Raw genomic sequence first — 12,363 nt, 5'->3', positions numbered from 1 at the left:
CTCCGGCAGCAGCTCCACCAGCTGTTGCACCGCACCAATGCTGACAATTATACTCCTGGCCGGCATGTGCACGATGCAGATGTAATTGAGCAGCTCTAGCCCAGCGGCCACACCGTCCTGGTGCCGCTTGTCCCGGACCAGGCGCATGGAGCCAGCCAAGAGGCTCAGGCTCGCCACCATCTCCGGTCGGCAGCCTTTCTCCTCCATGACAGCCCGGAGACTAAGACAGTGAGATAGTGCATGGAGGATGGAGATACGATGGAGGGGAAGGGCGCCGAGTCCCACGTCGGCAGCCGGGCGGCACGGCGCCGGAGGATGGAGATACGGCGGCATAGACTGGTGGCCGAGCATGGTGCAGAGGAGGTGTCAGGAAGAGGCGGAAGATGGAGGAGGAATCCTCCTCGACGGACGAGGAGGAGATTGAGCCGAGCATGTATGGCGAGACGTCAGTGTGCGGCCGCCGGAGGGATATGGAGGACGCGGTGTCCGTCCGCCCCGAGTTCCCCCCGGACCACCACTTCTTCGGGGTCTTCGACGGCCATGGCTGCTCGCATGTGAGTGCCTATATATCCCGGCTTCAAATAAATCTATCCTTTTGATCTAGTATCATATATCTACGCCGAAAGGAGAGCGCGCATGTGCAACTCAAACTTTGTTTTGACTCGTGAGTATTTATCGATTGGATTGCATGTGTGTGTAGGTTGCAACGTCGTGCGGGGAGCAGATGCACAAGATCATGGTCGAGGAGGCCGGCAGCACTCGCTCGTCGGGGTGTCAGGCTCTGTTCTTATCATTCCCCTGTTCCCACGTGCCGGAAGTTACCGCAGCCGTAGATCTATCATCGTGTGGCTCCTTCGTCGATCTGCCATCCAAGGGTTGATGATGCTAGTGATTAGCTATAGCGGCTCCGACAAGCGCATGTGCTCTGTTTTGCTTTGTTTCACCTTTTCCCAACTTGTAATGGCTATAAAGCCAGCAACCCTGCGTGTGAGAGGGCATGACATTGTGTATTGGGTGTAAAACCTAGCCGCCGGTGGCGTGCTGTACCTACTTTCCCCAAATTCTCAACAAGAACCCTAGTTCGAAGCTCTCTGTTTCGTCCCTAAATTCATTGTTTGTGAGCTAAATTGCGTAGATCAGTGCTCTGGTCCTGACAATTGGTATCAGACGCCAGCCTTTCCTCGGAGGCGATTTGATTTGAGCGGTGTTGGGGTTGGTCGTAGGCCGTAAAATCCCTCTTCACGCTCGAGTCGGGCGGTGGAGTATTCAGGAGGCGGCCGGAGTGGCAGAGTTCGGGTACAGTCGAAATTGCAGCCTCGTTGCCGGAGAGTAATTCTCTGGTGGTAAAACCCCAGCTCTTGCGATCTGACCGTGTACCAGCGGCAGCGTAGGCGGCGACGACGAGAAATTCCCTCCCTCCTGACCACTGGTGTGAATTCCTAAAGCAGACAAGATGACAGGTCAAGCCGATTCGGGCACAACTGCTGAGTTGCAGCTTGAGTCATTGGAGTTGGACATCAAGACGCGGCAGCGCGACAGAGAAGAAGATCGCAAAGAATTTCAGCAGTTCCAGGCGACAGTGAACGGAAACTTTGCTACGATGCAGAAGAATTTTGACAAAATCCAAGACAATTTCAGGCATTTACTATTGGATCCGGAGCCAATTACTGTAGAGGAAAGAGAGGAAGGTCAGGGCAGTGTCCAAGTCAAGGACAACCACAATCACTCTCCACAAATATCTCCTGGACGACCCAAACAACTCCAAGCTCCGACTCCTCCGTTAGTAACAATGCCAGAGAAAGGAGCCCCTTTGCTAGTGGGAAATGCAACTCTGCATGATCACACTGGAAAAGAGCTCAATTTGGATGGAACTCTGAAAGTACCTTACAGACATCCAAATTTTGGTCAAGGAAAAGAAACAACACCAAACATTGTGGGGCAAATGGAGGAAAGGCAGGAGGAAGAGGTCATTGATCCACAGTATAGAAGAGGGCCCAATTTCCCTGTTGATGGAAGAAGAAATGTACTAACTGTAAAGCCGGCAAAGTTAAATATCTCTGAATTTGAAGGTCAAGACCCAGAGTCTTGGATTCAGAATTTAGAGCAGTATTTTGCTGCATCCAAAACTCCTATTGAGCACAGAACTGAACTGGCCATCTCTTACCTCAAAGGGCCTGTTGTACAGTGGTGGAGAGGAACAGGATTTGCTCCTAGCAATGTTCCATGGCACAAATTTTGCTCTTACATTTCTGATAGATTTTCTGTGGACTCTGTTTGTGACATTGTCAGCTCTTTCCATGCAGCACAACAAACTACTACAGTCACTGCATATATGGAGCAGTTTGAGCAACTAATGAACATCATGAGAAGGGAAAACCCTGGAATCCCTGATGATTACTATGTTTCCAGTTTTGTGGCAGGACTTAACCCATATATTAAGACTCATGTGGAGTGCTTCAGGCCTAAGGATATGCAAACTGCAGTGTGCTATGCTAGGAGAATGGAAAAAGCTCAAGTACCAACTACAGCAGTGCAAACTAAACCATATATTCCTCAACCGAGAAGGCAAGTAATATTTGATCAGCCCAAAACTCCTGTACCTACTGCCACACCAAACAGAAATACTGTTATTCAGCAGGCAAAACAAAACCAAGTATGTTACAAGTGCAAAGAGCCATGGGTGCCAGGTCACAGGCAGGTCTGTAAAATGAGCCAGAGAGCTCAGATCCAAGCATTACAAGCTCAGGAAGTTGAAAACCCTGAAACAATATTTGTCACAGACTTTGATGACCCTGATTTGGAAACACAGGAGCAGTTATCTAGTGAAGCAGTGTTAAGAGTGTCAATGCATGCTGCTATGGGCATAGGATCAACCAAAAATACTTTTATTTTGACTGTAAAAGTAGGAAATACAGTTGCCACAGCACTGGTGGATAGTGGTAGCACTTCTACCTTCATTTCTCCTGAAATGGCAACCAAGTTACCTATCACTACAAGCCCTACATCCAAGATAAAGGTGGTGGTTGCTAGTGGGGGAGTGCTATGGACTGAATTTCAAGCAAAAGATTGCCCTTATGAAATACAAGGCCATCACTTTACTGACAGCTTCAGAGTGTTGAAACTGAAGGGGTATGACATGATTTTGGGAGTTGATTGGCTCGGGAAATATAGTCCAATACAAATGGACTTTATTAAAATGGAAATGAAAATTTCTGACAGCTCTGGACAGTTTATCACATTTCTGGATGAGACTGTTCCCCTGGCTCCTGTAGCTGAAACCAAGGACAACACTGAAAAACTGTTAGAACAAGCTGTTTGTGGATTTTTCTTGTTCACAACTTCTGGTACTGAATTTACAGCAGCTGGTCCAGAAATCCCTACTGAATTGCAACCACTGTTGGACCAGTATGAACAGCTGTTTCAAGAGCCAACTGAATTGCCACCAAGTAGACCTTGTGATCACATAATTCCCTTAGTGGAAGGAGCAAAGGTAGTTAACCAAAGGCCTTATAGAATTCCTCACCATCAGAAGGAAATTTTGGAGAAAATCATTAATGAGCTACTGAAAAATGGGATCATCAGACCTAGCACAAGCCCTTTTTCTTCTCCTGTGCTCCTGGTCAAGAAAAAAGATGGATCTTGGAGGTTATGCACTGATTACAGAAAATTGAATGCTATAACAATCAAAAATAAATATCCCATTTCTGTGATTGAGGACCTCTTGCATCAACTCAAAGGAGCAAAGATATTCTCCAAAATTGATCTCAGAAATGGATATCACCAAATCAGGATGGCAGAAGAAGATATACCAAAGACTGCATTCACTACTCACATGGGACTGTTTGAATTTCTAGTTATGTCCTTTGGACTAACTAATGGCCCTCCATCCTTCCAGGCATTGATGAACTTGTTGTTTGTCCATCTCAAATTTGTTGTGGCTTTCTTTGATGATATCTTGGTGTCCAGTTTCTCTCTGGAAGAGCACAAGGACCACTTAAAGCAGGTGTTTGATATATTGCAAACAAACAAACTATATGCAAAAATGGAAAAGTGCTCTTTTGGACAGCAGGAGATTGAATATTTGGGTCATGTTATTAACTCTGAGGGAGTCTCTACTGACCCATCTAAGATACAATCCATTAGAGATTGGCCAGCTCCTACTACTATAACTGAACTGAGAAGCTTTTTGGGGCTAAGTGGTTATTACAAAAGATTTATCCAAGGATATGGAGTAATTTGTAGACCACTATTTGATTGCTTAAAGAAGGAGGGTTTTTCCTGGAAGGAAGAACAACAAGAAGCATTTCTGACATTGAAAAACAAGCTTACCAACACCCCTGTGTTAGCATTGCCTGATTTCTCCAAACCTTTCATTTTGGAAACTGATGCTAGTGGGTATGGATTGGGAGCTGTGTTGATGCAAGAGGGAAAACCTATATCTTATTTCAGCAAGAGCATTAGCCCCAAAGCAGATGCAATGAGCACTTATGACAAGGAAGCCTTGGCCATAATTGAAGTTGTTAAGAAGTGGAAGCATTATTTCTTAGCTACTTCCTTAGTGATCAGAACTGATCAAGAAAGTTTGAAATATATTCAGGAACAGAAAATTACCAAGGGCATTCAGCATAAACTGTTACTGAAGTTCCTAGGGTATAACTTTATAATTGAGTACAAAAAAGGAAAGGAGAACAAGGTGGCTGATGCATTATCGAGAGTGAAACACATGATTCATACATTAACTGCAACTGCTGCTTATCCTGCTTGGGTCAAGGAAGTCGTAGGAAGCTATCATTAGGATAGTAAGATCAAGGAGCTCATAGCTGAATGTACTGTGGATAAAAATAATACCACTGCTTATTCGTTCAAGAATGGAATATTGAGATTTCATAACAAGATTGTAGTGGGTTCTGCTACTAACCTAAGACAGAAAATCCTCCAAACATTCCATAGTTCAGAGTTGGGCGGCCATTCTGGTGAAAGAGCTACTTACCAGAGAGTGAAATCAATTTTTCACTGGCAGGGCTTAAAGCAAGATGTGGTGCAGTTTGTCAAGCAGTGTCCTGTTTGCGAGTTGAACAAAGCTGAGCACACTCCTTACCCTAGATTATTGGAGCCACTTCCTGTGCCAGATTTTGCTTGGGCACATGTGAGCATGGATTCTGTGGAGGGGCTACCTAAGTTTGAACACAAGAACTTGATTTTGGTAGTGGTTGACAGATTCACCAAGTATTCTCATTTCATTGCTATGAAACATCCCATTACAGTGCAATCTGTTGCAAGAGCATTTTCTGATAATGTGTTCAGGTTACATGGGATGCCATTGGTGATTGTCACTGATAGAGACAGAATTTTTACTAGTCATCTGTGGCAGCAACTGTTTAAGTCACTGAAGATCAAGTTACACTTGAGCACCAGTTACCACCCTCAAACTGATGGTCAAACAAAAAGAGTTAATCAATGTTTGGAGAACTACTTGAGATGTATGCGTTTCCAACAACCAAGGAAGTGGCATGGGTGGTTGGCACTAGCTGAGTGGTGGTACAACACTTCCTTCCACACATCATTAAAAATGACACCCTTTCAGGCTCTATATGGGTTTCCTCCCCCTATGATTGCTGAATCTGCTCTGCCTGATGCAATTTGTGAGGATAATGAGGATTTGTTGCATAATAGGGAATTGGCACTGGAAGTAATCAAACAAAATATGCTTAAAGCCCAATCTAGAATGAAGTTCTTTGCTGATAAGAAGAGGAAGGAAAGAGAATTTGTAGTGGGGGACATGGTCAATTTTAAGTTGCAACCTTACATGCACACTTCTCTCAGTTTGCATCGGCACATGAAGCTGCACTCTAAGTTTTATGGCCCATTCAGAGTAATGGAAAGAGTTGGAAACCATGCCTACAAATTACTGTTACCAGAGGCCTGCCAGCTGCATGACACATTTCATGTCAGCCAACTGAAGAAGCACATTGGGCCAATAGTCATCCCTTCCCCTATGCTACCACTGGTTGGCCCTGATGGTATTATCAAAGTGGAGCCTGAAGCAGTGCTGGAAAGAACGCTCATTCCAAGAAAGCAAGGAAACATCAGTATTCCTGTCGTCAGGTGGTTAGTCAAGTGGACCAATATGCCCGTGGAGGAAGCTACTTGGGAAGACTCTGCATTCATCCAGAAGGTTTCTCCATCTTTCAGAGCTTGAGGACAAGCTCGGTCTCAATTGGGGGGTATTGTCAGGCTATGTTCTTATCATTCCCCTGTTCCCGCGTACCGGAAGTTACCGCAACCGTAGATCTATCATCGTGTGGCTCTGGAGCGAAGATAACGGTTCGATCAAGTGGGTAGCTCTCCTTCGTCGATCAGCCATCCAAGGGTTGATGATGCTAGTGATTAGCTGTAGCGGCTCCGACAAGCGCATGTGCTCTGTTTTGCTTTCTTTCACCTTTTCCCAACTTGTAATGGCTATAAAGCCAGCAACCCTGCGTGTGAGAGGGCATGCCTTTGTGTATTGGGTGTAAACCCTACCGCCGGTGGCGTGCTGTACCTACTTTCCCCAAATTCTCAACAAGAACCCTAGTTCGAAGCTCTCTGTTTCGTCCCTAAATTCGTTGTTTGCGAGCTAAATTGCATAGATTCAGTGCTCTGGTCCTGACACGAGGTCGGACGATGCGGAGCGGTGGATGGGTGTCATGGAGCGGAGCTTCGCGCGGATGGACGCCGAGGCCGTGAGCTCAAGGTCAAGGGCCAGCGGAGCGCCCACCTGCCGGTGCGAGCTACAACTGCCCAAGTGCGACCACGTCGGCTCCATGGCCGTCGTCGCCGTGGTCGGCCCTCGCCACCTCGTCGTCGCCAACTGCGGTGACAGCCGTGCGATCATCGGCCGCGAGGGCGCCGCCATCCCACTCTCATCCGACCACAAGGTATGCGCCCATAACCAACCAAGTTCTTCTGAGCTCTGCTGATAAAGATTTAATTGCGCGCTGTTCTAACCGTAGTTTGATTCGTTTTGATCAGCCGGATCGGCCCGACGAGCTGGAGCGGATCCAAGCGGCCGGAGGGCGCGTCATCTTCTGGGACGGCGCCCGCGTCTTCGGCGTGCTAGCCATGTCACGGGCCATCAGAGACAGTTACCTGAAGCCATTTGTGATACCCCACAGGGCAGAAGTTTTAGTCTTGTAACTTTAAAAACAGCATGTTCCCGGCATATACTCCTCTTTTGAGGTAAAAGCACCTGGCTGGGTTAATTAGAGAAGACGGCAGGGTGTTTCCTGCAAAAGTGCGGACGAAGACCGGTCAAGCCACCTGGCTGCCACTTGTCGAGCTGTGATATGTCAGGGACTAAATCATCACATCTAGTGCAAGTTGGGATATGATGAAATTGCATTTTACAAGTTTGAGACTAAATCATCACATTGCATGCAAGTTAGGGTATTTGGGGTGCTTTTACATAAAAAAAAGTGCAGCTAGTACACAGGACAGTCAACATTACCACCGTCTAACTTTAATGTTCCGCGGCTTGACGCAGGGTACTCCTACGTGCCTCGCGGTGGCGGCCACTGTGGCTGCGGGCGGAGAGTGGCAGTGGACTCACGCCAACCTCACCAACCGGCAAGTCAAGATAGACATAAACTGACCCCGTCCGTCGTCGTCAGGGTCAGGGACTGCCGGCGACAGGCGCACATGTGGAGCTATGGTGCTCTCATGGATGGTGCAATGCTTCTGGACCTTAAAATACGTGGGTCATCACCACACTTAAGTGCTGCATTTACTTGCTTGGGAAGAAGGACGCACGGGGTTGCAGAATACTACGTACGCTGCGGCAAGAAGAGATGCGTCCAAAAGAGAGAGACGTCTGCAGTTTTCATATAAAGGGGGGACAGGGAGGGGGCACATGTATGCGCGTTGGCCCATTGCACCAATCGCCATGTAAAATGCATGTGTGTTCGCTAGTGAATTCAGGGCCCCAGTGATAATTCCATCTTTCACCCACTGACCCACGAGGATTCCCCTGCTATCTTTGCAATTACATTTTCTTTTTTAGACAACGTTTTGCACGTACAGTGTTGATCCTTATTTTGTTTCGTCTTCTTCCGTTCTCAAATATAGTTTTTTTAGAGATTTCAATAAGTGACTACATACAAAGCAAAATGAATGAATCTACACTTTAAAATATGTCTATATACATTTGTATGTTGTAGTCCATTTGAAACCTTTACAAAGACTTATATTTAGGAACGGAGGAAGTAGTATTCTATTTTATTTTATATAAGAACGAAGCAGGTGTATCGCCAATTCATTTAAGGAGAGTATCGGTTATGTTGCATCTCTCTTTTCGAATGTTCCAGCATGCATGTGCATTGTGTACACAGCCGTTTGCATTTTACGGGCGCGTCGGTTGTCATCGCCCTTTCCTCGTTGGAGCCAAGCAAACCTTGTTGTAGTAGACACTCGAAAAGTCATCGTGCTAAGGATTCAAAGGACCAACGCACTAGAACAGCTACCGTTGCTTATGAAGAGAATTGTGGACCGAAAGAATCCAACTTAAAGACACATGAACATAGACGAATGAAGAACAGATCCACGAAATCCACTGAAGACAAACACCGACTGAATCCCATGAGATCCGTGACATGCCTTCACACGCCCGATGTGAGACGCACCTCTAGACGGGGGCTAGAAGGGGAAACCTTATTCCATCTTCAGAAAGACATCGCCGCCTTGCCTTTGTGAGCAGGACAAAACCCTAAAAAACGCCCAAAACCAAAGTAGGATCCCTCCCATCGGTAAAGGCCGGGATCCACTGCATCTCCATGGCCCTAGGGCCACAGGAGAGGAGGTAGATCGACAGCGACACCGGTAGGTGGCGGGGAAACCCAAAAACACTTGGATGCTTTTCTTTCTTTGCCAGTAAGAAAGAAAATGCAATACGTAATTAGAAATAATTTTGTTTGGTAATATGTTGATCGAGCTCGAGAGGGTTCGGGCATGATACCTGCAAACTCAACACACTGAAACGAACCTCGCCAGACAAATAAATGTGCAGTGAGCTGGAACTCCTTTTTTTTAGAGCATACAGAGGTGTATCACAGCTTTATAGAAGAATAAGGAATTTGAACATTTACAAGAGATGTTGAACAAGCATGCGAAGATGAGCAGAACGCCGGCACCCACCCAACACAACTCAAACTAAATGCTCACAAAACGATTTGCTCTTCCAACACCAACTTCTTTTCACTCATCCCTAAGATTAAGTCAATCAATTAGGATGTAGTACGCCGCAAACATAGATTCTCGAACAACCTAGCATTTTGTTGCTTCCAAAGATGTTAGCAAATGAGAGTAACCAGGGAATCGAAATCCCTATGATCCTTCTTTGGAAACTGACACCTTTCCGAGTACCACAAAGCCTCCAAGCAATCTGATGACGTAGGGCGGGTGACATTGGTGTTGAGAGCCCAAAAGCAACAATACCAAATCTCTCTAGAAACCACACAATGCATCAGGATGTGATCGCATTGTCCTCTTCCCGATGAAAAACAAAACAACACTGAGATATTGTCTTGTAAGCCATGCCACGATCTCCTATCTGATGTCGAGAGTCGATATTGGATGGCTAACCATATGAATATTTTGCATTCTAATGGTGCCCAGCACTTCTAGATCCAGGTAGCAACGGAGAAGCAAACACAACCTTGCCAAAGTGAAAAGTAAACTAATCTCGTGGTGTACATTCCAGATGCCAACCAAGGCCAGGTGCAAGCGCCAGACGCTTCCTCGTCTCTAGACGTAGCTCGGATGGCATGCCATGGTTTGTCATATTGCTCTCTTTCCTACCTAGTAATCTGCATCACAACTTCCGTACTCCACCTATGGTTGCAGAGCCCCTATTGGATGACACGAACTTTCCTCGCATGCTCCCCAACCTTAGCCACCACCTAAGGTGCGAGATCCACCATGGCAAGACCATTAATCCATCTATTTGTCTATAACTCCACTACAGAACCACATCCCATCTTAATCTAGGCCAAGATGTTGAACACCCTGCAAAATGATTCATCCAGCACCATGGGAATACCCTACCAAGGTCACTTGGGTTGCATCCTCTTGAGCCATTCCCAGCGGACCCATGCATTCCCAGTGAGCTGGAATTTTGGTTTCATTGTTTCGTACAAGTTTTTTTTAAGTGTTCGATGTATCATATGCTTTAGCTTTTTCGTTAAGAATGGCAGAAGTAAAACATCGATCACTTTTTATGCCTTGCGTGGCTTAATCGAGTCGATTCGACTTAAGTAGATACATCCTAGTCTATGCTCCTGCTCCATGAAATAGGTGACAAGCGGCAGCCATCGATCTATCCTGCTACCCTCCACCGAGTCTGAGGGTCCCCTCTCCCTTCGCATGTCACTTCAACGATGGTAGGGGTGGGGATCCCGAGGCTTCGATCCGGTGGTGGTAGGGTTAGGAATAAAAAAAATCCTTTCAATGGTGACAAGATGATGATGTCAATGTCGGCATGGAATAAAGCCTTTCCACCTCGCCCTCGTTCCAGTGTAGTTTCTTCGTATCTTCACGAGGCTTGTGAAAGATGGTGTGATCTCGGATTTGGTTCTCTCGGTTTGGCATTTTGTCTGCAGGTTTGTCTCGGTCGCGTTGTACTATGGAGCGGACAACTTGGTTACGTGTCTTGATTCTTCGTCTCCAGTTCCAACCAAAGAAGGTTGGCCAGCCTTGGCCTCGCTGAGGAGTGTGTAAGATTTGAGTTCCCAACTCCGTTTGCCAGAATTAGTGCACTCTACATGCCCTCTCCAGCATTTTCTTCTCCGGGGCGACGATTTCCTACACAAATTGCGGCCTCCAGCGTCTTCTGGTCTACATCGATGACTTTCCAGTCACTCCTTCTACAAGCTCCTTGGTTTAAGCAAGTTTGCTCTGGTAAGACCAAGGTAGGTGGCAACAAGCTTTGCTCACAACATGCCTTCGGTGGATCTAGGAGGAAGAAAACTCCGACATCCTCGGTGATTTCGATGTATATGTTTAGTTTTCTATAATGGTGTTTTTTGAAGGGTTTATGGTACTTAATATATGGTCTTTTGCCAAAAAAAACAAAAACAACAGAAATAGTGACCAGAAGCAGCTAATCATAAAGAAGGTGACTACTCCTTGGCTTGTTCAGTTGTGTTATACCGGCTTCACAAAACTTTGTGGGGCTGTCATGTCCTTATGAGTTTGTAATTTTTATCATGAGGAGTAGGTCCAGTTTACAAGTATGTCGTTGGCAGATCATATTTTGTGAATAAGCCTTTGAATTTATATTAAAAGCTTTAACTGATACTTCCTCTGTAAACTAATATAAGAGTGTTTAGATAACTAAAATGGTGATCTAAATGCTCTTATATTAGTTTACGGAGGGAGTATAAGTTATCCCCCAAACAAGCCAGGTTCCTAGTTAAGAAGAGATGCGTCCAAAAGAGAGAGACGTCTGCAGTTTTCATATAAAGGGGGACAGGGAGGGGGCACATGTATGCGCGTTGGCCCATTGCACCCAATCGCCTAAAATGGCATTTGTGTATTCCCTAGTGAATTCAGGGGCCCAGTGATTCCATCTTTCACCCACGAGGATTCCCTCGCGCATTGCTGCTATATTTGCAATTACATTTTCCTTTTAGACAACGTTTTGCACGTACAGCGTTGATCCTTATACTGTTCCGTCTTCCGGAAGCATATAATATTCTTTTTTCGGGGTATAAGAACGAAACAAGTGTATCGCCCATTAATTCCACGAGAATATAGTACAAAGTACACGAGAGCGAGCCAAAGGCGGCGGCGCTGTCATCGTCTCTTCCTCATTTAAGCCGGGCAATACATATTATAGTAGATTGTCGGAAATTCGTCATGCTATGGCCCCAAAGGACCAATGCATCAGAACAATTACCACTGCCGATAAAGAGAATCGTGGACCGAAAGAATCCAACTTGAAGACACATGAACGTAGACGAACGAAGATCAGATCCACGAAAATCCACCAAATACAAATACCGACCGAATCCCATGAGATCCGCCGAAGACACACCTTCATAAGCCTGATGCGAGGCGCACCACTGGACAGGGGCTAGACGAGGAAAACCTCATTCCATCTTCAGAGAGACGCCGCCGCCTCGCCTTTGTGAGCAGGACAGAAATCCTAAATAAACTAAAAAAACACAAAACCAAAGCAGGATCCCTCCTACCGACAAGGGCCAGGATCCACCACGTCTCCATGGCCTTAAGGCCACAGGAGACAAGGTAGATCGACGGCGGCACCGATTGGAGGCGGAGAAACCCTAAACACCTGGGTACTTTTCTTTCTTTCTCGGGACGAAAGAAAAT

General features: G+C 46.1%; 1 pseudogene; it reads left to right on the top strand.

Annotated features, from left to right (window-relative positions):
• The first annotated feature begins 258 nt into the window (after window positions 1–258).
• LOC123096961 (probable protein phosphatase 2C 30) lies at window positions 259–7,419 on the top strand (annotated as a pseudogene).
• Window positions 7,420–12,363: the final 4,944 nt, after the last annotated feature.

Source organism: Triticum aestivum, chromosome 4D, assembly GCF_018294505.1.
Source record: "Triticum aestivum cultivar Chinese Spring chromosome 4D, IWGSC CS RefSeq v2.1, whole genome shotgun sequence".
NCBI lineage: Eukaryota > Viridiplantae > Streptophyta > Magnoliopsida > Poales > Poaceae > Triticum > Triticum aestivum.
This window is presented reverse-complemented; position numbering and strand designations above follow the sequence as displayed.